Source organism: Bactrocera tryoni, chromosome 4 (genome assembly GCF_016617805.1).
Source record: "Bactrocera tryoni isolate S06 chromosome 4, CSIRO_BtryS06_freeze2, whole genome shotgun sequence".
Taxonomy (NCBI): Eukaryota; Metazoa; Arthropoda; class Insecta; order Diptera; family Tephritidae; genus Bactrocera; species Bactrocera tryoni.
The window spans coordinates 53918008-53934539 of record NC_052502.1 but is presented as its reverse complement, the minus strand read 5'-3'; positions in this window follow the sequence as shown (position 1 = coordinate 53934539).

Sequence of the window (16532 nt, the reverse complement as noted above, 5' to 3'; positions counted from 1 at the left end):
ATATAAACGCAGCAGTTATACAGAACTATGTGAGAGAAGTAAGGCTCTTGGAAATGAGTATTCTATAAAAAATACATAGGCAACTACGCTATGATATTATTATCCCACCGAGACGCTCATAAGTGAATAAATTCTTTATTGGATACCGACGCTTTTATAGCCGAGCTAACAACAGCGCGCCAGTCGTTCTTCCTTTTCTCTACTTGGTGCAAATTGGAGATTCTAAGTGTAGCCAGGTCCTTCTCCACATGGCTTTTCCAATGGGGTGAAGGTCTTCCTACACTTTTGCAACCTCTGGCGGTATACTGTCAGAGCACCCATTCAAACGACATGACTTAGCCAGCGTAGCCGCTGTCTCTTGATTCACTGAACTTTGTCAATGTCGTCGTAAGGCCCGTACAGCTCCTCGTTCCATCGATTGCGGGACTCGCCGTTGCCAATGCGCAAAGAACCATAAGTCTTACGTAAAACCTTTCTCTCGAAAACTCGTCACGTTGACTCATCAGATCTTGTCATTTATCATGCCTCCGCACCATAAAGCAGGACGGGGATTATGAATGACTTATACAGTTTGGTCTTTGTTCGTCGAGAGTGGACTTTACTTCTAAATTGCCTACTCAGTCCGAAGTAGCACCTGTTTATGAAAGAGTTATTCTGCGTTGGATTTCGAGGCTGACGTTGTTGTTGGTGTTGAAACTGGTTCAAAGATAGTTAAAATTATTACGACTTCGAAGTTATGCCTGGCAACAGTGACGTGGGAGCCAAGTCGCAAGTGCAACGATTGTTTGTTTGATGACAGGATAAATTTCGTCTTGTCCTCGTTCACTACCAGACCCATTTGCTTCGCTTCTTTGTCCAACCTGGAGAAAGCAGAACTAACGGTGAGGTTGTTAAGGCCAAAGATATCGATCATCGGCTTACGCTAGCAATTTTACACTCTTATAGAAATTTGTACCTTCTCTATTTGGTTCGAAATATTTTCTCCAGGCGTCTGAAACCTCGTTTGGTATCGAACGGCCCGGAGAGGTCTTACCCGATTCACACAGAGCTTTTAGTACTGCCTAACGTCAGTTAACACAGCCATATAAGTTTTTCAAGGATACCAAATTTAAGCATAGCGTCATAAAGGAAGCTCTTTTTCGTGCTATCAAAAGCAGCTTTGAAATCGGCGAAGAGGTGGAGTGTTTCGATCATCTTTTCATGGGTCTATTGATGGTACACAACGCTAGTCAATCCCATATTGCTTTACAGAGCTTCAGTGCTTTGAACTGCTGTCAGTAAAATCTTTTACAGAATATCGTTGGAGTAACAGCCGAAGTCCAGTGCTCGGAGCTGGATCTCTGACGACCTTTCAAACTTCCAGAATACTGCAGTATCATCCAGCCAGAAGTCTTTGCGGTCATAAAAGCAGCATAAGGTAAATAATAACAGTGGCAAAGAACATAAAGAAGATCAATATACAAGTCGATAGGTCACGTACGAATTTCGGGAAACAAAATGATTGAACACATTGCGAAAAGTTCTATCGGTCTGGTTACCGATCGCAATACAATCAATACACTAGACGTTAAAAACGATACACAATGAAATGTCTTAAAGTGTTGACAGACGAATCACAGAGAGATATAATGCTTTAAGTATATGTAGAGTCGCCAAGATCATGTTTCAAAAGGAATGTTGAACAGGTTTTGGACTAATAACATTGACTTGCCTCGAGTCAGCATAATCTTGTCAAAAATAGTGCCACCAGCTATTGCATTTGATGGGTGCTCAACTAGTAGTAGCAGAAGCTACAGGCTTTAGTAACCGCGATACATACAGAAAGTGCAGGGAAGTAAGAATAAAAGAGATGCTGGAACAGCTCCTAGGGCTCTGTTCAGCTTTATGTAATGCTCGTCTTAGATATCTATGAGCTTTGCAGTTCAAGGGACTAGGTTAGGTTAGGTTAGGTTAGATGGCTGATCATAGATCGCACGTGGACTAGATGTAGTCCTTTGTGAAGCCATTAAAAATAGAACCCCGTGTTCGGACTTAAAGAGCGGCGAATGCTTCGTAGCCAATATAAATTTGCAAAGGCGCTTAATTTCTATGTCCGCCAGTTCGGTGGGATGTCTGAAGGTATGCGCCCCCAAGTGCCTAAGTCTTGATCTCCCGAAAGCGGGGCAGTCAAGAAGGAAGGGCTGGCTAGTTTCTACCGCATCTTCTTCCAAACAGCTTCTACATGCGGTGTCCGGTAGAATTCCCAGTCTTACAGCATGTGTGCCAATAGGGCAGTGGCCCGTCAGGAGCCCCATCACTAACGAGAGGCTGGCCTTACTGAGGGTAAAGAGATCATTAGGTCTCCTGCGATCTATGTTAGGCCAGAAGGCTTTTGCGACCGCGCAGGTACCAATGCTGTTCCAGCGTTGACCAAGAAGCCGCGAGGCCCAGCTAGCCAGTAGTAGAGCACAGGAGGATGCGGGAGCACCGACCCCGCTGTGGCCCGGCACCCATTCACGTCTTATAGTAAAAGCTCTAGCCGCCAGAGACAGTAATGCCAGACACTCTTCGACCAGCCTTGAACGCACCGTGAATGAGTTCAAGGCTAGTATCGCCGCTCTGCTATCTGAGTGAATGGTCACTTTTCTGAAGGTAGACACTCTCCGGAGCAGCAAATCTGGTGCCACCTTGATGGCTGCGACTTCCGCCTGGAAGACACTGCAGTAGTCGGGAAGTCTGAAGCTGGATTTAATGGAGAGTTCCCGACAGTAGACCCCTCCACCAACCTTCCCCCCAAGCTTTGACCCATCCGTAAAGAAGCTTATTGCCCCTCTCCTCCAACGGCTTCTTCCCTCCCAAACCTCCCTCGTCGGTATATAGGCATTGAGTTCGCCGGAGTTCGATAAGGCGACTCCTTGATCCAGATGCTCCGGTATGAAGTCAAAGCTTGTGAGGATATCAGCGTGTTCAGATACACGCTGCATTAGGAACCCAGATTCCTTGAGCCTGATAGCCACTTTTGCGCCATACACTTTCCCGCAATGTCCACCGGCGTTATGTTTAGAATTGCATTGAGTGCAATGGTTGGGGTGGAACTTAATGCAGCGCACATACTGATAAGCGCCTACACCACATAAAGACTCCATAGAATATTATGGGCTTGAGTATGGTGTCATAGAGCCAGAGGACCACCTTCGGCGAGAGTCCCCACCTCTTGCCGATAGCTCCTCTACAGCAGTATAGGGCAATCGATGCCTTCCTGGCTCTTTCCTCAATATTCGGCTTCCATGAAAGCTTCTTGTCCAGGATGAGCCCTAAATACTTCACTGTGTCCGCCGAACACCTCCCATTTGCGGCAAAGGTGCCCCAGGGATCTTGTATCTTCTACTACATAAAACCATTTCTGTTTTATTTGGATTGATGTCGATGTCCACTTCCGACTGCCCATTCCGTACTCCGAGGCCTGCCAGGCTTTTAAAGGGACGGAGATTGTTTCGACATTAGCCCGACAGCCATTTCTGATGGGTGTCACCCCAGGGTTCACCAGTCCAGGGTTCTAACAGATCCAAAAAGTTTTCCTATTCTAAAAACCACTCCGATGCCAAAAGTCGTCTCAAGGAGTTGAAAGGCCGTGAAGGCCGCAGGCCATTTAGCTTTACCCAAGATGCACCCGCGTGGAGGCGTCCATCACTACATCCCAGATTAGATGTAGCATAAAAAATTAGATATTAAGCCACTTATAATGTTCGAAAAAAGTGTTGATGTCCTCTTCCACGAATATTTTAGCTCAAATTAAACTGAACCTCCACTTGGCATTACTGAGAACCCGTAGGTTTATGTATGGCGCGCAGCATTGCCACTATAGCCTAACCTAATCTAATTAAGATATCTTAGAGACGTACAGCCATCTTAAATTCCACTGAATTAAATTAATATTTGTTTGGCTTAGTACTCTGAAATATAGTTTCTTTGACGCTTCTCAGAAAATCTCTCTAAGTATGAACTCCTGTATTGTAACAGGAGCGTACAGTTTTCTACTTTTTCGTATTTCAGATAAAGAAACACAAATTCTCTTCGCTTCTGACTAAATCACTTGAAAAAATGACTGATTTAATAAGTTTTGTGGAAATTTAATGAAAATTGAAATTGAAACTTTAAATTAATTGAAAATTATGCTGATGAATTTGTACGTACTTAAAAATACAATTTATTTTAAATAAATATTTTTTCTTTGATTAATTAGAAATCTAAATATTTGGGTTTTAAAATAACTGACAAAAATTGATTTGCCAGTTTTGGCAGAGTTGCAATTTAATTAACACTTATTTGCTGTTTCATTTACTTTGTTGCTCAATTACACTTTCCAAAGTAATCAATTAAGATAAAGTGATATTTTAATATATTTTTGATTAACAACACCAAAGTGAGGTTAGCAACATTCAATAAATTTTATGTCGAAAAATTGTGCTATACACATGCTCCATTGGTATATTTGCATATACATATACATATGTAGTTATATTTTGCGTAAATATAAATATAGGCGAACGATTATTTATTTTCCGAGCGCAATTTGTGCTTGCACCGCCGTTATTATTAAATCAAATTGAGAAAAACGCCACTTAGCCTGGATATTTTCATAAACTCAGTAATCCAATTTGAAGATTAATGCAATTTTGCGCTTTTAGAGTTATCATTATGTTATGGTCCATATTTGAAAGCGCCAGCAGGGCGTATAAGTAACAATTTTCCAAGCGCTTAGTGTTGTGGGCGCAAAGTGAATAGAAATAGACGACGCGTTAATTAATCACATAAAAACATGTGAATATATATAGTTACAGATATATATAAATACATATAGACACATATGTATGTTGCTTTTATATTTCATTTGTGCGTGCTCCTCGCCCTTGTTGAAACCGCTTTTTGTTTGAAGCGCTGATTTAAATTTAATTGATATCATCAAAATGCTGGCAACCGCAACAACTAAGCGTCCCTCGTGTATTTTTATAAAGCATAGGTCGCAATGCTGCAAAAACATATATGTACATACATACATGTATGCATGCGTATAAAGCGCTTGCCACAGCCAGCCAGCCAGTCAGCCACCACTCACTCAAAGCAAAATTCGGGCGGAAGCTCCAGTTGACATTATCTAATTAAGCGGCATTGTGTGCGGAATGAAATGATTTATCTGCGCTGCGCTGCGTTCAGTGCGTTGTTGCAGCCACATGAGCTTGCAACATGTCTGTCTGCCGCTTTGCAAACGAGCGCTGAACACTTCGAGTGAATTTTTTGTTTTATTTTTTTTTTTTACTTTCATGTAGAAAACTCCCTACCTACCGATGTTTCTGAGCAGCTTAGGTGCACTCACACACACATACAGAGTTAGACAAGTAAGCAGTCATGTCGCAACTTTGTGTCTTCAGCTCAATTTTCGCTGTTTTGTGCACGCTTTCGGCAAACGAGACGACACGCGTCCATCAACATGACAAATATTTCGCTGCCGCTGCTCGTGACGACAATGAACGTCATTATTTAGCAAGTAATATTAGCGCAGGCGAGGCGGCCTTGTGGACCTGACACGCGTCTGTGCGCGCTACGTTAGAACGCCAGCACGTAGTAGCGTCCGTTACGCAAAGACACATCGGTAACTAGACATGTGTGTGTGTTTACGACTACATATGCATTAATATTTGTATGCCTTAGACGTGCCATAAACGCATACTAGAGAGGGTCGATTTATAGGGAGTCAGAAAATGGCAAAATCGCGTATGCGGAATATATTCTATGGATCATGCTGAATAAAATTGCCCCATACAACCGTTTATTCAGGTTTTTTAAACTTCGCCTCAAAAATCGCTGGTTAAAAAACGGGCTTAGACCCACAGTTCCTTAGTCAACGTTGCTTAAAATGTTCTGTAAAACATTTTCCGCATACACGATTTGACCATTTTTTTGGTCCATAAAAATCGACCCGCTCTAATTCACACCCACACATGACATTTTTATGTTTTGGAATTTTTTTATTTCATTTAATTTGGCTTCGTGTACATAGCTTGTAGTGCTCGTGGCTGTTTTTGCTCTCCTTCCTGCTTTTGTTTTTGTTTTTTTGCCTTACTGCCTCGACGAGTGCATGTACCAAGTGCCCGCATCGGCGCGCGGTTGTGCCACACATGACAATACAATTTGTCATTTGGTCTCGCTTTAATGTTATTATTTTATTATTTTAATTTTGTCTCTTGTTGCTGTTGTTTTTGTTTTATTATTGTTGCTGTGCGTGTCACTTACTGAAAGCCGCGTACTTAAGCCTCGTTTGCATTAATATTAATAGTGTTTAAAGTTACCGGCTACGGCGTCGTAAAGCCGCAGCGATTTATTGTCTTTAAGTAGTTGGACTCAAGCTTGGATTAGAGCTGTTGCCCCTTAAGCCGAATAAAAATACAAAAAAAGTAAGAAAAATCAACAAAATTAAATTAAATAAGTGGGTGTGTAATAAAAGTATTATTATCGGGCCGTGCGGATAAACTTAAGTGTATTATATAAATTGCTCGCATACTGAAACACTCACACACAAGCTGCAAAAGATTAATTGTAGGCATTAAGATGATTCTTTTTTTATGTAAGGAGCTCAATTTATTTGCGGTTTATTTAATGTTGATTATCTACAAAGAAAGCTTAGGATCATTGTGTTCATATTTTTTGTCAACACCGAGCTCGCACGGCATCCGCTGATCTAATATTTTTATAAGCTCGCTCAACCAACTGTTTCATCAACTTATTTTTACGGTCAACCAAAATCTATTGCATTTCCCTGTGCGGATATGACCTACAATTGTGGGCAAAAAACAGTAAGACTTTTCAATTTACAATGCTTTTCGACTACCAGAATTTCATGAAACGTATCATTACGGGCGATAAGTCTTGGATCTATGCTTATGACTCGAAAACAGACAATCAATCTCGGTTATGTTGACAGTTTTCTTCGATTATCGAGATGTGGTGTCAACAAGGAATACGAAATACTGAAGCCTGTGATAGGAGAGATGGACAATAGACGCTATGTCGTGGTGCAAACTTCATTTACTTCGTCCTCCAGCTTATATTGCTACGAAACGTTATCATCAAAAGATGGGAATAATACATTTTCACGTATTTTAATAAAGTCTCTGTTATCAGTTATATTAAGGTTAGGTTAGATTATACCTGCTAGCTGTCATGCTATACATAGTCCTACTGGTCCTTAGTAATGACAGATGGACGTTCAGTTTAATTTGAGCTGAAGTATTCATCATACAGAATGTCAACGCTTTTTGCAAACTTTAGAAGTAACTTGATATTTAATTTCGATTTTTCGATTGAACAGCAAAGCTCTTAGATATTTAAGACGTGTTCTAGGTAAGGCAGAATAAAAACATTTGCGGTATTTTAGCGTCTCCCTCATCCTCACTCCTTTCGAGATTGTATGAATAAAAGTGAGTACCTCTTTCAAATGTTGGCCGCGGCTACGTCTCAGATGTACATCCGTTGAGGGCAATTTTCAATGACTTTTCGAGCATTTCGAATGGTAACTGGCTAATGAATCGGAGCGAGATTGTCCGCATATACGTTAGGATTTACATATCCAGGCAGGGAAAAGTCTAACGGGGTGATATCTCACGATCTTGATGGTAATGTTCTCGCGGCATCATTTTGAAAAAATTTCGACCATGGAACGGTTGGTCCACAAATCACGCCAAACCGATGTTTTTTCTGGATGAAATGGTAGCTCTTGAATCTCTTGAGGTTGCATAAACTATCCACGGTCTTCGTGAACACTCTCAGCTAGTGCTGATATATTTTCTTCCCTCCGATTATGTTTACCATAAGATGAGCGAAGCGCGCGAAAGATATTTTTAGGGAACGTGAATTTTCGTAATAAAATTGAACAATTTATAAATTTGTTGTTCAGGCGTAAGGCTTTCCATGATTAAATACCAAACAATATTGAACGAAAATAATATGACAGCTTGACACGACTGATGTGCGATCTGTCAAAGGCTATTATAAAATACGTCTACTCGGATCACCCTCGGTAGTACGACTAGAAGGCAGTAATTTTTGCTTTAAATCGTTGAATCTATTACACAGTACAACAGCTAATCTGGGGGGTGAGAAATTCTCTATGCCGATGCTTAAGAAAATCTTTAAATATCAGACTAAATAATTGATAAGTGCAAATTTTTTTCGGGAAAAAATATTCTATAAATTTTATTAAAATTAAATATTTTCTAGTGTAAAAATTCTCCCATACAAAATTATCCCTCAGCATACATCTACTCGCACGTATGCAAAAATGAAACGAGTAAAAGTACATATGAGTGAAATAACCTTAGAGCTTTCTAACGACCTACTTTAAGAGCTCTTTGTGCTAATCATTAGTTGAAACAAATTAATATGGTCCACACTGCCCACAGCTATAGGCCGGACAAAATCAAGTAGAGTAAAGCCGGAAAGCGGAAACAAGTTCAGGCGAAAGTCCAACACACATGAGCACACACATGCAAACATGTAAAGGCAAAGGGAGAGGGGCAAAGTGAAAAGTCATGTGTCGGAAATGAATGCTAATGCGAGCGGGGACGGTATATACGAGGATAATATATATATGTGTATGTGTGTGTATGCGTTTAGGCATATATATTTTGTATCAGTATGTGTGTTGGTGATTTTGGTGTCGTTGTACGTGTGATGCCTCGTTGTGTGCATGATTACTTTTAAATTATTTTTGTGGCATAATTTTGTGGGTTACCGCATGCATATTAAATAGTTGAGTACACTCAAGCGCACACACACACACACATGTATAGAGTGTATATAAAACAAAGGTTCTGCAGTGTGCCGAAGCGTGAAAGAGACCGAGTAAACTTTATTACCTTGTATCGCTAAATATATGTATGCTAAACAAGCAAAAACGTATTTAATAATTTATGCCACATTGTGAAGCAACAAGGCGCTTAAGCCGCAACAACAATAAAGCATGTCGAGTTGAGTGTATTGGTGTGTATGAGTGCGTGTGGCGGGCGAAGGAGATAAAATAACCCAGTGAATGAAATTGATTTTATGAAGCCAGTTTGTATGGCAGTTATATGATAAAGCCATCCGATCTGAACAATATGTGCACATATTGTAAGTGTCTTTGGGGAATAATCTATTGCAATTTTCATGAAAATATTTTGTCAAATAAAACTTTTTTCCATACAAGTGCTTGATTTTGATCACTCAGGTTGTATGACAGCTATATGCTATAGTTGTCCGATCTGAACAATTTCTTCGGATATTATACAGTTACTTTGAAAAATGATTCATGTTAATTTTCATGAAGTTATTTCGTTAAGTGCAAAAGTTTTCTATACAAAGAATTAATTTTGTTCGCTTAGTTCGTATGGCAGCTATATGCTATAGTTGTCCGATCTGAACAATTTCTTTGGAAATTAAACAGTTACTTCCAGAAATGATTTGTGCTAAATTTCGTGCAGATATCTCGTCAAGTAAAAAAGTTTTCCATATAAGGACTTGATCTTGATCGCTCAGGTTGTATGGTATCTATACGCTATAGTTATCCGATCTGAACAATTTTTTCGGAAATTATACAGTTACTTTGATTCGTGCTAAATTTCATGAATAAATCTCAAAAGTTTTCCATACGGGAACTTAATTTTGATGCCTGAGGTTGTATGGTAGCTGTAAGCTATAGTGGTCCGATCTGGAAAACATGTTCGGAGATTGTGGTGCAGTTTAGGACAATCTACCATATCAAATATCTTAAATATTTGTACACTCTCAACTAAAAAAACTCATTTTTTTGAATTTTTAGTACTTTGTTTACGAGATAAAAATATATTTAAAAACAGCAACAACAAATTGCAACAAAAATATACAATTTTATAATTTTTTTTGTTGGTACTAATAGTCCAACCTATGAAATAACATGTCATAAAAGCAATACCGTAAACAGCCCTTCATATAAGAAATAACCACAAAGTAGCCCAAAAGTAATCAAAAGACGACCAGTTAAAAATTCCCTATATTACGCACCTTTTGCTTGCTCGTATGTGTGTGAAAATGCCGCTCACCTCAAGCATACTGGCAAGTTGTTGCTTTGCTGTGCATGAAAAAGGGTTTGAATCATAATTAATGCACGCACACATAAACTGCCCACACAAACACACACATGCCTCCGAACTTTACATTTTCAACGAGTTTAATGTGCAAGTGGACCGCAAAAAGGACATCGCCAAATGTAAGTGAGCGGCCTTGCTCGGCCGCGTCGCTGAATCAGCAACATATTGTTGCAAAGTTTTATTATTAACGACATTGTTGTTGTTGCAGCAACTGCTTGAGCCAAAAATGAAGCGAGCGCAAAAGACAACCGAGCATAATTTAAACATCAAAAAAGCGTAAAGTGTGGCAACAGCAGCCTGAAAAATAGGCGCTCAACAAAATAATTACCCGCATATGTTTGACGGTGGGACAAAGGGACAATGCTTAGATTTGCAGGCAGTGAGGATTTTTTTTTTTGCAAGTCTGAACAGTTACTGTCTCAAATGTGTGGTTAAAATTGACGTAAAGAAGGCACATTTTTTCAAAAGAGGTTAGCTCACTCGAATTGTGATACAGAATTTTCAAGATTTAAGTTGAAATCGATTAGTTTTTCTCGTACTAAAGAAATAAAGATGTATTTAAAAGAGATAAAGTTTTGATTTGGTATCGCAGCATAATTTCTACACTTTCTGAAATGCCATAAGATATGACTTCGAGAGGGTGGTTCTGCGGAAGTCAGAGCGGATGACCACAAACTGCTGAAGTGACGGAGGAGAGGGAACATGGTGAGCGCTTAAGGCGGATTCTTGACCGACTAGTATGCCGGGTGATAGCCTATCAAGACAATGTTACTCTTATGGCTAAGGGAAAATTCCTAGATACCTTTGACGAGTCAACCTAAGAGTATTGCGATGTGATAGCCAGCCACCCGGCGAGAAGAAGTGTTTTAAATGTCAATCTTTGGAAATCTGAACTGGTTTTTATTTACAAGAAAGTATAAAATCCCGGTACACGCTTTCCCTTATTGGAAGGCTGTCGCATTCGCAATTTCAAAAAGGGATAGTACTTGGAAACTCCAAATTGACGAGAGCATGAGGAGGGCACTGATGGCTGATGATGTAATGGAGCTAATGGGAAGCAGTCAAATTTATCACCAAAAGTTGGGCTTTGGTTATAGAAAATCGTAGTTAAGCTATCAATTCGATGATGTACCATATTTTTCTAGTGGAGGGCGGTCGGTACAGTTACACTTGCTGAACAGCTGGAACGTGTTCAACGAGCGATTTTCACTGGTATTAGTGGTGCACTATGTACAACACCAATGATGGAACTAAATACTTACCATTACACATAGCAACCATAGACATAGCCAACAGGTGTATCCATGCAAAGGTTGCTGTCCAGACGTCGGCTAACCGGACACCTCAAGGTTTGGAAACTTTCCGAAATCCCCTCTCACCGCTACTGCATCCCTGATAATTTGAAACAATACGCTGAGGAAATTAACAACTTGTGTGATTCTCTACGCTCACATACCTACGAGGGATGTGTGGGTGTGGCGTGGTCGCTGGAAAAGAAGTGTAGTGAGCTTTTTCACTATTTGATCGAAGCTCAAGATTGGAGGGGGAGTCTTCAATAAACTGTTGTTTCAGACTGCCAGAAGACTTTAGTGTATTTCAAGCAGAAGTAGAAGTAGATATACAAGTTTTGAGCTCGCTGATGATGAACAGCTCAATGGTAGTCAAGGACTACTTCCATATAAAACTTGTTTGGGTGCCTGGTCACAACGTAATCTGTAAAGACGATGAAACTACTAGAAAAGGCACGCTTACAAAAATGTCATCTAGTTGGATATGACCAAAGGTTCCCCTCTTTTTTTTATATATATAAAAGGTTCTCACAAGCTCATTCCATGGAATCAATCGAGTTCCAACATTTTACTGAAAATATTGAATATGTTTAAAGAATGTTTATAATATATACTATTTTATTTTTGCTTAAAAATATAATTTTATTGAGTAATGATAAAATGATCCGATAGAAGTCAAAAAAGCTTCGTTTTGTTTTATAATCTTTTTTATTTTTTAATGAAAAACTGAGAACTCATATCTGACTGAATAAGCGGAGAAGATTCGTACCAACAAAAGAGTTTAATATTAAAACAGAGTTTTTTCCAAATACCTTTAGAAGAAGCAATAAATACTTTACCAAGCTAAAAGATGATTATAAAGAGTGATCCATTCAAAGGTTGTCTACTTTTTAAAGAAAAAACACAGAAACTTCAAATTTCATGAGGAATGTTTATTATCTATCACTCAAAAGAACATTCTTTACATTTATTTTTTGAACATTATCTCTTACAAATTTTGGCAGCGGCTACGTCTTAGATGGTCCATCCGCTGAGTCTAATTTTCGATGACTCTTTTGAGCATTTCGACTGGTAACTGGCGGATGACATGCGTAATGTTTTGCTCTAAGGCATGAAATGAGGTGTGATTATCCGCATAGACTTTAGACTTTAGGAAAAAGTCTAACAGCTTGATATCACACGATCTTGGTGGTCAATCGACCGGCCAGAAACGTGAAATTATATGTTCAACGGAGTGTTTTCTGTCTGTTTTGTTGAAATCAAATTCCGCTGACATTACGAGCTCCAAGTTCGGGCATCAAATAGTCGGTTATCATGTCGCGATACCGGTCCCCGTGGACGGTTAAGTTTTTACCTGGCCACACCATCGAATGTTACCCAATAATTAATGCTAGATCTGAAGATGGATGATGGTGGTACGAATAGTACGCTCAGTACGCAGATTATGTTGTCCATAAATTGAACGAAGCGCAGGAAACACTTCTTTACCGAAGATGAATTTTCGTAATCAAATTGAACGTTTTGTAAACGTTGTTCAGGCGGAAGACTTTTCGTGATGAAATTTCAAACAACACAAAAAAGGCTATTGAATAAAGGACCGCTACTTAGATCACCTGTTAGTATAGGGTATTATTAAACGCGCAATAGGATGAAGGTGTTATGTGGACAAATCTTGCATTCAAGGTACGACGTTGTATTATTGTGCCTTGTAGAAGTTTAAACTCCGTACAAAAACTTCGAACTTTTGATTGCTTTTATGAACTGCTTTCTTATAACAGAAGTTTCTTTTTATTTCGGTTCCTGCCGTGATTATAACCAAAAAACGCAGCGAAGGCAATGACTATAAATTAAATACTTATATTATATAGTATAATACATAGAATGAGGTTAAAAAGTAATCTTCAGAATCGTTAGTGAAAGCTCGAATATATTTAATAGTTCAAGACTCGACTTCTAAAATGTATTTCTGTTGGCTTCATGTAAACACTTTCCACTAGACTTCTGTAAAAATAAAAAATTACTAAAATATCACTAATTTTTTATGGAAACTTTACAGCTTTCGCAGAACTTTCACTGAAATTATGTACAAAGCTTTACCGCGCAACAAATTCGTTTCAAAAATAGAGTAATATATGTTTACTACATACTCACTTTGTGCCCTTTCAGCAGTGAACCTATATTTTATTTATACTCTAGTAGCCCTTTATGAATTATAGCCAAAAATGCGGTCATTGCCATGCAGAGGAAGAAGAAGAATCAGCAGAAAAAAGCTGCGCATAAAATTTCGCCGACAAAGCTTAATTCAAAAGCGTGGCAAATTGCTTTACTGCAGCACACACGCAGCACTTGGTGAAAAACCTTTACAATTCACGACGGACGACGGATGATGTTGATGTGGTTGTTGTTGTTGTGTGTAAGTTTTTGTTGCTTGAACTAATTTCATATTCAATGCCATCACACAGCGAGACAGCACAAAGCCGCCATTAAAGTAGTGAATTTTCGGTTGAGGGGTTCCGATGGCGCTTATGTTTTGAATTATTTGCGCTGAAGACATTGTAAGCAACCGAAACACACACATTAAGAGGCACACACATACACACGCACGCGATTTTATGCATTAATAAGGGCTTCACATAAGTGCGTTGGCCATAAAGCGGAAAACCCTGACACTGGCAATTTGTTGGGGTTAAATCGTAACGGCAGTGGGCTCCGCACATCCCCAACTAAGGCAAAGGCCCTCCACTCATATCCTCGGTTTACTTCGTGTTGAGCCGCCAGTCAATGTGTTGCCTGCTATGTTTTGCTATGTCTATCCTTTCACAGCCTCGCTTCAATGTGTGTGTGGGTGTGTTGATGCTTTTGTTTTGCTCGAGCGCCTGTTTGACCAATTTGTGACAGCATAAGCTCAACTACAACTACAACAAATGTGCCACAAGTTGCCGAAAACTATTTAAATGCTAACGGTTTATATTTATGTACAGCAGATTTACATATAAATGCGTTCTAAAGCGAATCTTTGTTGTTGTAAGCATTTTCTGTTGTTTTTGTATTTGTTTGCATTAGCGGCGTTGACCACATGTTCTTGGCGAGCTGTGAAAAGTTTAATTTGCCTTGGTTTTCAGCAATCAACGGGGTAATGTCCCAAAAGGCTTACAGCCCGTGTTGGCTCTGCTTAAGTGTCCTATATTTAACTGAATAGTCTCAATTAGATTGCCAGCTCTATGAGTGTGTATGTAGCCCTTAGCATAATGTGTTGCATAATTAAGATGATTCTGCTTGAAACTACGAGGTGGTATTTATAACTTTGTTATGTTTGAATTCCTTTTCGACTGCTAATAATTACTTTTAAGGAGAAAGTAGTTGTGAAGGTCATGTTGTTCTAGGAGAGTTACGTGTAACAGGGTTAAGGTGAATTTTATTGCTTTTCTTTTATGATAGTATACCGTTAATGGCAGGTTAATGCAATAGTGGTCCGATCTCAGCAATATACTATGGAGATTTTTGCGATAACTTAAGTAAGATGGATGGAATCATGTGTAGAAGTTCACGTACGTGAGGAAAGTTCTCTGATCGCCATTCACTTCGGAGTGGCCAGAAACGATTCTTTTACATATGACTCAAGCAGCTCACAACTTCCGGTCGTAGACCAAGCTTCCTCCGGGTAGCGAAAGAACATCAGCTTGAAAGTGAGCTAAAGTGAGAAGCGAAATATCCCCTCCGCAGGATTGTGCGCTGAGTTTGGGACCCGCCACGTAAAAAACCGCACCCAATGAAAATCAACAATCATCCTTAGATGAAAGACCTCCCTTATGATGACGACCAAGGCAAACGAACTAAGGATTACGATTTGAGGGCATGCACTTTTAATGTCCGGTCCATTAATTGGGAAGGCGCCGCTGCCCAGCTGGTTTATGTTCTCATTAGAGTGAATGCTGACATTACCGCCGTCCAAGAAATGCGGTGACTAGCAGAAGGTTTCAAGACCGGAGCATACTCTTGTAGAACCCCCAAAGGTAATCTATTAACTGATGCTCAGAGCATACTAAAATTATGGAGGGATCATTTCTCCAGCCTGCTGAACGCCAGGAGAAAACGAATCCGATTCCTGAATCGATGACGATGGAGCAGACGTTCCACTGACTGACCATGAGGAAGTTCGAATAATAATTACCCGTCTGAAGAACAACAAAGCGGCGGGTGCCTATGGCTTGCCGGCCGAGCTATTCAAACACGGCGGCGATGAACTGATAAGGAGCATGCGTCAGTTTCTTTATAAAATATGGTCGCACGAAAGTATGCCCGACGATTGGAATTTAAATATGCTTTGCCCAAGCGACAAAAAGGGAGACCCCAATATGCACCAACTACCGTGGGATAAGCCTCTTCAATATCGTATACAAGGTTTTATATTTTCAACAATTCTTATTGGACCTTATCAGTGTGGTTTTAGACCTGGAAAATCAACAACCGACCAAATAATCACCATGCGCCAAATCCTGGAAAAGACCCATGAAAAGAGAATCAATACACACCATCCCTTTGTTGTTTTCAAAGCTGCTTTTGACAGTACGAAAACGAGCTGCCTTTATTCCACTTTGTCTGAATTTCGTATTCCCCCTAAACTAATACGGCTGCGTAAACTGACGTTGGGTATTACCAAAAGGTCCGACAGGATGGAGAAGTACCTCTCCGACCTGTTCGATACCAAACGAAGTTTCAGACAAGGTGATTCCCTTGCGTTCGTCTTCTTCAATCTGCTGCTGAAGAAAATTTTTTTGAGCAGAGCTCAATCGAGCATATACAATATTTTATAAGAGTGTATAGCATCGAACCCTGAATGATTCTAGCCAACAGGTGCTACTCCGGACCGACTAGACAATTGAGAAATAAAGTCCTCTCTCGACAACTTTCCAGCTCTGAAAGTATTCGACGCAATACCCGCCGGGGGAAGCAGAGGAAGACTAAGATCTCCACTCCATTGGAAAGTTCATGTGGAGAAGGACCTGGCTTCGCTTGGAATCACCAATTAGTGCCAAACAGCGAAGAGGAACAACGACTAGCTGTTGTAAACCCGGCTATAACCGCATAAGCTGTGTCTGCGCTA